The 10,732-nt window shown below is 45.5% G+C and overlaps 1 protein-coding gene across 1 annotated transcript in view; it reads left to right on the top strand.

Annotated features, from left to right (window-relative positions):
* Positions 1 to 241: 241 nt before the first annotated feature.
* Positions 242 to 10,732, top strand: part of LOC124794902 (sodium-dependent nutrient amino acid transporter 1-like) — a 139,142-nt gene continuing 128,651 nt past the window's right edge. Inside the window, exon 1 of the mRNA XM_047258602.1 lies at positions 242 to 456. The gene's annotated coding sequence lies outside the window, so the exon portion shown is untranslated. The remainder of the gene's footprint in view (positions 457 to 10,732) is intronic.

The raw sequence follows: 10,732 nt of genomic DNA, 5'->3' as shown, positions 1-10,732 counted from the left end.
GGTTGAGCTTTGCCCACGATTGGCGGCAGCAGCGTCTGAAACACAACAGCAACACGGCTTCGCTGTTTGCAGGTGTCCCGCGAGTTCTCCTTCTCGTCCACGAGCCGGGGTGAGGCGTCGCCAGTGCAGTCCCCCACGGCCGCCTCGCCGCCAGCCTCCGCCGGCCTGCGGCTGGCCACACCGGGCCGCGGACAGGCGCACGCCGCTTCCGGCGCCGCGTCGCTGCCTCGTCCCACTGCCCCTGCCCCTGGCGCGGCCCCACTCGCGCACACCTCAACTCCACTGGCGCCGGCGGCGTCGCGAGCACCTGCTGCACCTGTTGCGTTGCGGGGAGCCGCCACACCTTCTCCTATCTCGCGCGACGGCAGTGCCATCCAGAGACATCTGTTGGCGGACGGAGACAACAGCTTGCAGAAAGCCGCGCTGCAGGAGCGCCACCATCACCATTTGCAACAGGTAACGGCCGTCTATCTTAGGCAGTGCATGAATCACCAACTCTGCGTGGCAACTCCAATTGGTCTCTCTCTCTCTCTCTCTCTCTCTCTCTCTCTCTCTCTCTCTCTCTCGCTGGGCTGACTGCGCCAACGTCGAAAGCAAGATGACAAAGATTTCGCAATCATGGTTAAAGCTTAATGGTGATTTAGTTCTCTCTGTGCTACACCGAAGTTAAAGTCGGTTAACGAAAACGCGCCGGCCGTAGTGGCCGAGAGGTTCTAGGCGCTTCAGGTTGGAACCGCACGACCGCTACGGTCGCAGGTTCGAATCCTGCCTCTGGCATGTATATGTGTCATGTCCTTAGGTTAGTTAGGTTTAAGTAGTTCTAAGTTCTAGAGGACTGATGACGTCATATGTTAAGTCCCATAGTGCTCAGAGCCATTTGAACCATTTTTGAGCTAACCGGGAGTTTGACCGCTTTTACCTCCGTGTGTTACAGAGGAAAGTGCCCATTATACATGCAAAGATAATGATAACATCTGTCTGTCTGTGACACGTAGATTATAATATTGTAACCTCCTTGGTGTATATTACGCGCGCTTTTCAGATTGTAAAGTGTGTCTTGAGTGCCAAGGAGACAAAAAAAGACGCCGAAGTTTTCAAAATTTGAACTTGACATTCTTATGGAGTTGGTTGGCTCCCATGCGGTAACATTAGTGAAGAAGGAAAAAAAAAGAGAAACTGACGGTTCTACGGTCAGAGAAAATTTTGGATGCCTGGGCAAATATAACGACACAGTTTAATTCCACTCCAGGTAACGTTAAAAACTTTTTATTCATACATTAATAAATTTCTGTTAGTAATGTAAAGCAAAACACCTTTTTTCACGGTGTTCAGGTTCCTATATGAATAACAAGTCTAGATACAGAGCACAAAGATGGGTTAAAGTGTCCTTACAGTGTCGGTAGCAGTTTCGTGTGTGCTCACGTTGACAGCTAACAACATTATTTATTTTATGAGCAACACAAGAGACCATTGGCCGGCCGAGCGGTTCGTCGCGCTTCAGTGTGGAACCGCGCGACCGCTTCTGTCGCAGGTCCGAATCCTGCCTCGGGCATGGATGTGTGTGATGTCCTTAGGTTAGTTAGGTTTAAGTAGTTCTAAGTTCTAGGGGACTGATGACGTCAGATGTTAAGTCCCATTGTGCTCAGAGACATTTGAACCAAAAGCCTATTCCTCTGACTTTGGTTGGGTTTTACAAAGAATATCGACAATAATTCCCAGCATTCAGTGGTCGCTGTCAACATGAGCACACCATGCAAATTCCGCCGACACCGTCAGTATACTTAACCCAAAAATGACACCAGTGACCACAAAATGTATACGACAATGCGAAAAGAAGATTCAGGAAGCACTTAGCGGATGAGAAAAAGTGCAAGAGTATAAGATGCGAGGGAGGGAGGGAGGGAGTAAAAAATAAATTAATTAATTCACATGAGGCAAAACTGCTGGATGTAGTTGGGTCACCACTGAAGCCCTTCGAACTGCGAGTCCAAATCGAATGGGTTTTCAATGTCATCATGGATTTGAATGTAGATGTGGTTGAAGAAGCAGTGGTTGAGGATGCCGGCAGTACCCCCATTCATGGTATTGTAATTAATCCTCAAGGATTGGAAAATCTAAGTCCACTTGAGATTATTCTTGATACTCTTGCTGAACCCCTCCCCTAAGTTTCAAAAAATGCAGCAACACTGTCTAGATTGAATCGGTGAAGAATGCCCCCAAAACCCAAGGCAACTTCACTGGACAGTGTCTTGCGGGAGAGAGCTGAAGTATTCGAGCAACAGCTGGAAATGATGAGAGCGGAGTACCTTGAAGAAATGAGGATAAAAAATTTAAAAGTATTGGCACTCAGAGAGAGGGAAGTGAAATATTGGAAGACGAAAAATGCCAATATTTAATTTTTTATATTTTGTCACTTCCATATCACTTTCTTTTTTAAGTTAATGATTTACTTGTACTGTAAATCCTATGTCACTATAAATTAATTTATTGGTTCTGAGAATTTTACGTTTGCATTCAGGACAACTTCAACATTTTATTGCTTGCACACAACAGAAACTTTTATAAAATTAATTATGTACGTTACATGTATTACGTAATAGTTACCTCCGTGGAAATGTTCATTAATTATAGTGCGACGAACTGCTCGCATTGGCAAATTATCACGATACATTTGTTGACGGGGAGGAATTGGCTCGCTATGTCTGGTCCTCTTTCGGTATGTAACAGCCTCAGCAGCTGCACGTAATTTCCACATCTCCTGGTGCCTCTTCCTTGCTAGTGCTCCGTGCAATATTGTGCAAGACTGCCATACACATTATAATTGGCATTGTTTTTTGTGGACTACACCTCACCTCCATGGATAAAATGGGGAATATCCTCTTCCACAAACCACACTGTTTCTCCACAGTGTCCCTTGTTGCAACGCGAGACCTGTTGTATCTAACTAACTATCGGCGTTCTTCTTCCCCTTGCGGATTTGAAAGTGGCGTCAGTAGGTATGGTCTGCATGCATAGCCACTGTCTCCTGGTAAGTGATCTATTGGTATTTCCCCACATTCAAACTGTGCTCTGCGAGCGCTGTTACGAAATATTTAACTGTCTTGCACAGAACCAGGCCTCTGAGCCACAATATCCCGTATTAATAAATTTTGGCCACTGATGGATTGGCAGTTAAGTGAAAAATAGGATTTTCTATTGCGGAAAAACTGCGCATTAAGGCCCCCAGGAGACTGAATCCTTATTTGAGTAAAATCCACTGTACCTATGACTCCAGGAAATCCACCCAGTATGCTGAAACCATCCATCACTGAGTGTAATCCAGCACGAGATAAACTTCGTGTACTGCTGCAATGATGGCCGATACTTCACTATTGATTCTTTGGCACGTTCTACTATTACACTAGCACTGTTACCAGTTACTATATTAAATGGACCATTTGCATATGCCCCTAATGTCATTAAAAGTCTGTTCATGGTTGGGATAGCGATATTTCGCTAAGTAGGAAATTCTAACGTGTCATAGATATGACTTAATAACCACCACACCCTTTCATTTGAAAGACAGAATCGCTCCTCAAATTTCCTGCTTCCGTAATTTTCGAAAGTATTTCCCCTCCTAAAATCGTTTAGAAGTAAAAAATCATTTCTTCTTGCATTCAGGCAACCGTATTCTTGAGTAAACTTAAAAACGAATCAGTCTTGGTGGAAGGAGCATTTGAACAGAATGGATAGTGCCTTGAAAAGAGATTATGAGCTGAACACCAACAACAGTAAAGCAAGGGCAATAGAATCAGGTGATGCTGAGAAAATTAGTAGAAGTAGTAGATGACTTTTACTATTTGGGCAGCATAATAATCGACCCTGACCAAATCCGAAACGATATAATATGCAGACTGACTCTGGCAAGCCATGCACGTGTGAAAATAGTTCACTGACGTCCTACTTTAATTTCAATACAAAATTGTTGAGGCGTTGGTGGCCACTTGTTGAAGTACTGCTAATTGTCTTTCGTCTCGGAATCGTCAGCTGACGTTTACCATCGCCAGTGGTTGATGTTATCAACGATTCAGCCGCCATTGTAGTTCGCCACTCGCAATGGATTGTGAATCTATGACAACACCAATCACCAGTACGTCAGAAAAAATCATTAAACGTCGCCGAAGCCAAACAAAAGCTAACAAGCAATCAAATCTTTATGCCAGGAAGACTCTTCTGAAGGCATTTGTCTCGAGAATAGTGCTCCACCTTGTTGCACTCGCTGGACAGCGCGTCTAAGGCGTTCAGCTTGACTGGGTTGCCTCCAAACACGTTTCTGACGATTGTCTTGTTGAAGGCATATGCGACACTCATCGTTGGAGAGAACTTGATGCCAATCCTGAGCGGTCCATTAGGCATGTTGTTGGGCCCATCTGTACCGCGCTGCGTGGTGTCGTGGTTGCAAAGATGGACCTCGCCATGGACGTCAGGAATGGAGTTGCGCATCATGCAGCCTATTGCGCACAATTTTGAGTCTTAACACGTCGTCCTGTGGCTCCGCAAAAAGCATTATTCAAAATGATAGCGGTCATCCACTGCAGTAGTAGCCCTTGGGCGGCCTGAGCGAGGCATGTCATCGACAGTCTGCCGGCCGCGGTGGTCTCGCGGTTATAGGCGCTCAGTCCGGAACCGCGCGACTGCTACGGTCGCAGGTTCGAATCCTGCCTCGGGCATGGATGTGTGTGATGTCCTGAGGTTAGTTAGGTTTAAGTAGTTCTAAGTTCTAGGGGACTGATGACCGCAGCTGTTAAGTCCCATAGTGCTCAGAGCCATTTGAACCATTTCATCGACAGTCTCTATCTCCTCCGTGTCCGAACAACATCGCTTTCGTCGAGTCCGAGACGCCTGGACACTGCCCTTGTTGAGAGCCCTTCCTGGCACAAGGTACCAATGCGGACGCGATCGAACCGCGGTATTGACCGTCTAGGCAGGGTTGAACTACAGAGAACACGAGCCGTGTACCTCCTTCCCGGTGGAATGACTGGAACTGTTCGGCTGTCGGACCCCCCTCCGTCTAATAAGCGCTGCTCATGCGTGGTTGTTTACATCCTTCGGCAAGTTTAGTGACCCCTCTCAACAGTCAAAGGGACTGTGTCTGTGACAAAATGTCCACAGTCAACTTCTATCTCCCCGAGTTTTGGGAACCGGGCTGATGCAAAACTTTCTTTTATGTGTGTATTAATTGATACGACGCATCCTGAGGCACCAAGGAATCGTTCTTTTGGTAATGGACAAAAGTTGTGCTTGAGGGAAAGAGAGACGGAACCGCAGACTTGACTACAGTGACGATGGTAGCAACAACGGTGTGCCACTGAGTTGGACAAATTTTTGCTGGCTGTGTGTAATGTCACGCACGAACCAATAGGGCTGAGTCACTCATTCAATTAACGATTCAGAAGTCCATGGAAGACCCGCTTTCTTCGGAATGTAAACAGTGAGAATGTTGCACCAATGAAAATACAGTTACAGACAAGTTAAGAGTCTATTATGAGCTTCAGATTGCTTTAATATTATGAATTGAGGCGTTTGTAGTGTTTTAGTGCAGTCCTGCTTTATGCACACTGATCAGCCAGAACATTATGACCACCGACCGACTATCGATATAAACCCGTCCAGGCGATATCACAGCCACCTGGTGAGGAATGACTGCTAGTCAGACACACGCACGGTGAATGTAAATCGGCGAGCGTGCTGTCCGTGCATGGAATGGGGAAGGCGCGCGATGTGTCAAAGTTTGACTAGGGCAGATTGCGGTGGCCCAGAAGCCCGGCAAGAGCATTTCGCAAACTGCAAGACTTTTCGGGTATTCGAGGAGTGCTGTGATATGTTCAACACGTGGCGCAACCAAGGTGAAACCACGTCCAGATGCCGTGGGGTTGGGCGACCATCCTTCATTACAGGTGTCGGACGTCGTAGGCTGGACAGAATGGTAAAACAGGTGGTGAACTGTGGCGGCACTAAATCAGACTTTAATGCTGGGCAGAGTAAAAGTGTGTCTGAACACACAGTGCACTGAACACTCCTAGCGATGGGCCTCTGTAGCTGACGACCCAGGCATCTGCCAAAGTTGGTAACACTTCATCGGCAACTACGACGGAAATAGGCACGTGACGATCGGCATTGGACGTTGGCACCGTGGCAGACCGTTGCGTTGTCTGATGAATCCCGATAACTTTATAATCATTCCGATGGGAGACCAGAAACCGTTGTCTTCCAGGGGAGTAGTTCCTTGGCAGCTGTACTGGGGACTGGGACAAGCTGGCGGCGCCTCCATTAAGCTCTAGCGAACATTCACGTGGGCATATATCGGTCCAGTGGAGCTCGCGCAAGGCACCGTGACGAGCCAAGTAGTATCTTACAGTGGTTGCAGACCACTCGTACACCCCTTCATGACGATCATGTTTCTCGATGGCAGCGGCATTTTTCAACAAGATAGTGCGCTATGTCCCAAGGCCAGGAGTGTTATGGAATGGTTCAAGGAATACAGTGGTGAGTTCCAATTGATGTGCTGCCCCCCCTCTCCCTCCCTCCCTCCCTCCCTCCCTCTTCCTCGCTCCCTCCCCTGCCAACACGCGCATGCTCTCGCAGATGTGGTGACAATTCCCTCCAGCAACCTACCAAAGTCTTATTACTTCCATGCCACGACGTGTCGCCGCTGTTATCCATGCCAAAGGTGGACATACGGGCAATTAGGCAGGTGGTCATAATGTTCTGGCTGATCAGTGTAAATATCCCATTTGTTGAAATTTGTCAGGGGTCCATTTATTGGATAAAAGATTGTTTGAAAATGACGAATTCGCGAATAAAGACTACCTTTTGAAAACGTTATTTCACGCACAGTGAAGCAATTTAAGTGTGTTTAGTGTATAGGACTACCATTTATTCGTGAAACGTAAATAAAAGGACTAAACTGCCGCACAGCTGTTCTCGCATTCGAATGCGAAAGCTTATCATTACGAGTCTTACGGCGTAAGATTCCTTTAATAGTTGGAAATCTACGGCAGACCTTTGGCTTAAGTTCAGTAACTAGTTTGACGTCCTCAGTTCGAGAAAACAGTAAACGTCGAAAAGGGAAAGAATGTTTTCAGACTAAACTTTAATAAGAGAAAATAATAAATGGAATTATTGACGTCGTTGAGGAACTGCGTATACGAGTTTCGAAATGTAAACTTCCCCTTCGAGACGGCGTTAACTCCTGACGCGAGCGTAACCAGGAACTGAACTGGTATTGAGGTAAGGGGATGGGGAGGGACACTCATAATAGTATCGCGGCGAATGACGAAATAGTTTTGAAATTGAGGTACAAATGGCACTAGTCTGCTGCTTAAAATGGCGCGTAAATTTTCCAGAGTATATTCATCCAGTGATGCATAATGAGAGCACTTGGGACTGCCAACTAGTTTTAAGTATATTTTCATGCCTTTTCTAAACATGCTTAACGTAAAATACTTTACAAATAGGTTAATGTGTTAAGTAATTCGGTAATAAGACGTTTGAAGCTATTTGTACATGGAAGTTCGATTCTTCGGTTGTTTAAAAGAATTGAGGGGGGGTTGCTGATACGATCCGATGCTAGATCGCAGAAGCAATCGTCATAGTCATTCAGACGACACAAATGCAAACATTACCCATCTCCATATTTCTATGTGCCATTAGAATACCCATGATAAAGTGTTAAAGCACATGAATTCGAATATTTGAGTAGACTGTGTTGCTTTTGAACAAATATTGCATAATACTAATAGTTTTTCAAAAGCAACTTACTTCTGTTCTAAATTTAATACCGTCGCATGCCCTTCAACTGCAAATCCGCTTGCTTCAACGCATCGTAACTTCCTTAGAGCTTGAAATTTTGTTTTAGAATTGCGTTTTTTGTTAAAGCTTACTTTTGGAAAATTTAGATTTCACGTCAAACACGACGCCTTAGCGTTGCACTAAATTTAGTTGTAAAGCATACAGCATAATCAACTACTGATGATTAAGATGTGAAATGATTGTAAGACAGAAAACGAGGTGGGTCTAGGAGTTGCAGATAGAACAGCCTCGGGACAGCATTCAGGAATGAGTCAGTAAGCTACCTTCGCCAGAACTGTTGGCCGATGGCCCACAGGGAGCTCTCTCTCTCTCTCTCTCTCTCTCTCTCTGTCTGTCTCTCTGACAGACAGAGACAGAGACAGAGACGAGAGAGAGAGAGAGAGAGAGAGAGAGAGAGAGAGAGAGAGAGAGAGAGGCGGGGGGGGGGGGCAGGAAGGGGGGTTGCAGTTTTTTCTCCTCATTTAGTCGGCGCTATTTCTTGCTGGTGTGGGCATTCCTCAGCTGAAGAAGCACTCCTCTTTATTCTACAGTGTTTCCAACTTCTGCAAACTTTCAGCAGACTAATCTAGGACTGCTTAAAAGATTAAGGTCTAGAGATAGTCTGGCTTTGACTCTTATAACCCCAGATTATTCTTGGATATAGGTTCGGAGTATAGCACAATAAACTGTTTGAGTAGTTGCACAGTACTGTGTCAGTGCCTCCAAGAGCTCTGTCATTGGTGACGACCGACATAGCTGTGCATTCTGGTATTCTACGTACTACAATGCGACGCACGTTGATACGGACCCCGTTCCGTTACTTGCGCAACTTCGGCGTAGTTTGAGATGACTTCGTGGAAGCAGATACACGTTCAACAATTGCATGAACTTGGATAATCAGGTTTTTCGTAGAATCGCGCGACGATTCTAGTAGATAGTGTCGGAAGTCCCATGCGGCTTTTCGCGGATGATGCTGTAGTATACAGAGAAGTTGCAGCATTAGAAAATTGTAGCGAAATGCAGGAAGATCTGCAGCGGATAGGCACTTGGTGCAGGGAGTGACAACTGACTCTTAACATAGACAAATGTAATGTATTGCGAATACATAGAAAGAAGGATCCTTTATTGTATGATTATATGATAGCGGAACAAACACTGGTAGCAGTTATTTCTGTAAAATATCTGGGAGTATGCGTGCGGAACGATTTGAAGTGGAATGATCATATAAAATTAATTATTGGTACGGCGGGTACCAGGTTGAGATTCATTGGGAGAGTCCTTAGAAAATGTAGTCCATCAACAAAGGAGGTGGCTTACAAAACACTCGTTCGACCTATACTTGAGTATTGCTCATCAGTGTGGGATCCGTACCTGATCGGGTTGACGGAGGAGATAGAGAAGATCCAAAGAAGAGCGGCGCGTTTCGTCACAGGGTTATTTGGTAACCGTGATAGCGTTACGGAGATGTTTAATAAACTCAAGTGGCAGACTCTGCAAGAGAGGCGCTCTGCATCGCGGTGTAGCTTGCTCGCCAGGTTTCGAGAGGGTGCGTTTCTGGATGAGGTACCGAATATATTGCTTCCCCCTACTTATACCTCCCGAGGAGATCACGAATGTAAAATTAGAGAGATTAGAGCGCGCACGGAGGCTTTCAGACAGTCGTTCTTCCCGCGAACCATACGCGACTGGAACAGGAAAGGGAGGTAATGACAGTGGCACGTAAAGTGCCCTCCGCCACACACCGTTGGGTGGCTTGCGGAGTGTGAATATAGATGTAGATGTCTTCGAGGAATCAGGAGGGGGAGGGGGACAAAATAACATAAATAATGTGCTACGGGCAACATTTTTTAAAGGAAATTTTGACTACATCCGTCGTCAACGTCAAAGTTGGCTCGATCCTCATTAGAGGCGTAGATTTACTATAGGCGATGCATTCTTGGCTTTCTAAGCGCTGACGGACATCACATAGCCACGCGGGATTAGCCGAGCGGTCTCAGGCGCTGCAGTCATGGACTGTGCGGCTCGTCCCGGCAGAGTTGAGTCTTCCCGCGGGCGCGCGTGTGCGTGTGCGTGCGTGTGTGTGTGTGTGTGTTTGTGTGTGTGTGTGTGTGTGTGTGTGTGTGTGTGTCCTTAGGATAATTTAGGTTAAGTAGTGTGTAAGCTTAAGGACTGATGACCTTAGCAGTTAAGTCCCATAAGATTTCACACACATTTGAACAATTTTTTTTTTGGGCATCACATAACATGTGACTACCCTTTAAAGTGTCACTAAATCAACGGAGCGACTTACTTCTTAAACACACTGTATTGCTAAACAATATAAATGTGAAGCTCCAGAAAAGAAAAATCTGTCTGATCAATACTACGCAGAGAAACATTGCCCTCTAATAATTAATCATATAAAAATGTCCTTTCCTTCACTGCCTTATAATATTGCAATTATTGCCTCCGTCCTGCCTACATTCTTTCTCTGATAGTGCTTACTGAAAATTGGGCAACTTTACGTTAGTACGAATCATTTCAAGTCATTGATTCCTGATAGAAATTTCTTAGACTGCCGTAACCTGTATATCACATATATATCCACTATCCATACGGAGTAAGTAGAGGTTAAATTCATTATGAAAATTCTCTTAGTTCTCACATTGATTTTTTCGTACAGTCCTGCCCACAGTTACGTGAGACCTAACTAGTTTCAATCTGTATTTGGGGATACTGTTTACGGTGGGCTGGCGCAGAGCACTAGAGTCATCATAGCGCGTCTGATTGACAGGTGGAACTGGCTGAGCCACTGCGACGTTTAATGAAATATGAATTAATGAGCATTAGTGAGCTTTGTTTTAAGGTCGGTAAAATTCTTTAACACCTCTGTCTGACAACCTTTAAAGCAATAGATCTGTTT

This window comes from Schistocerca piceifrons, chromosome 4, assembly GCF_021461385.2.
Source record: "Schistocerca piceifrons isolate TAMUIC-IGC-003096 chromosome 4, iqSchPice1.1, whole genome shotgun sequence".
Lineage (NCBI taxonomy): Eukaryota > Metazoa > Arthropoda > Insecta > Orthoptera > Acrididae > Schistocerca > Schistocerca piceifrons.
This window is presented reverse-complemented; position numbering and strand designations above follow the sequence as displayed.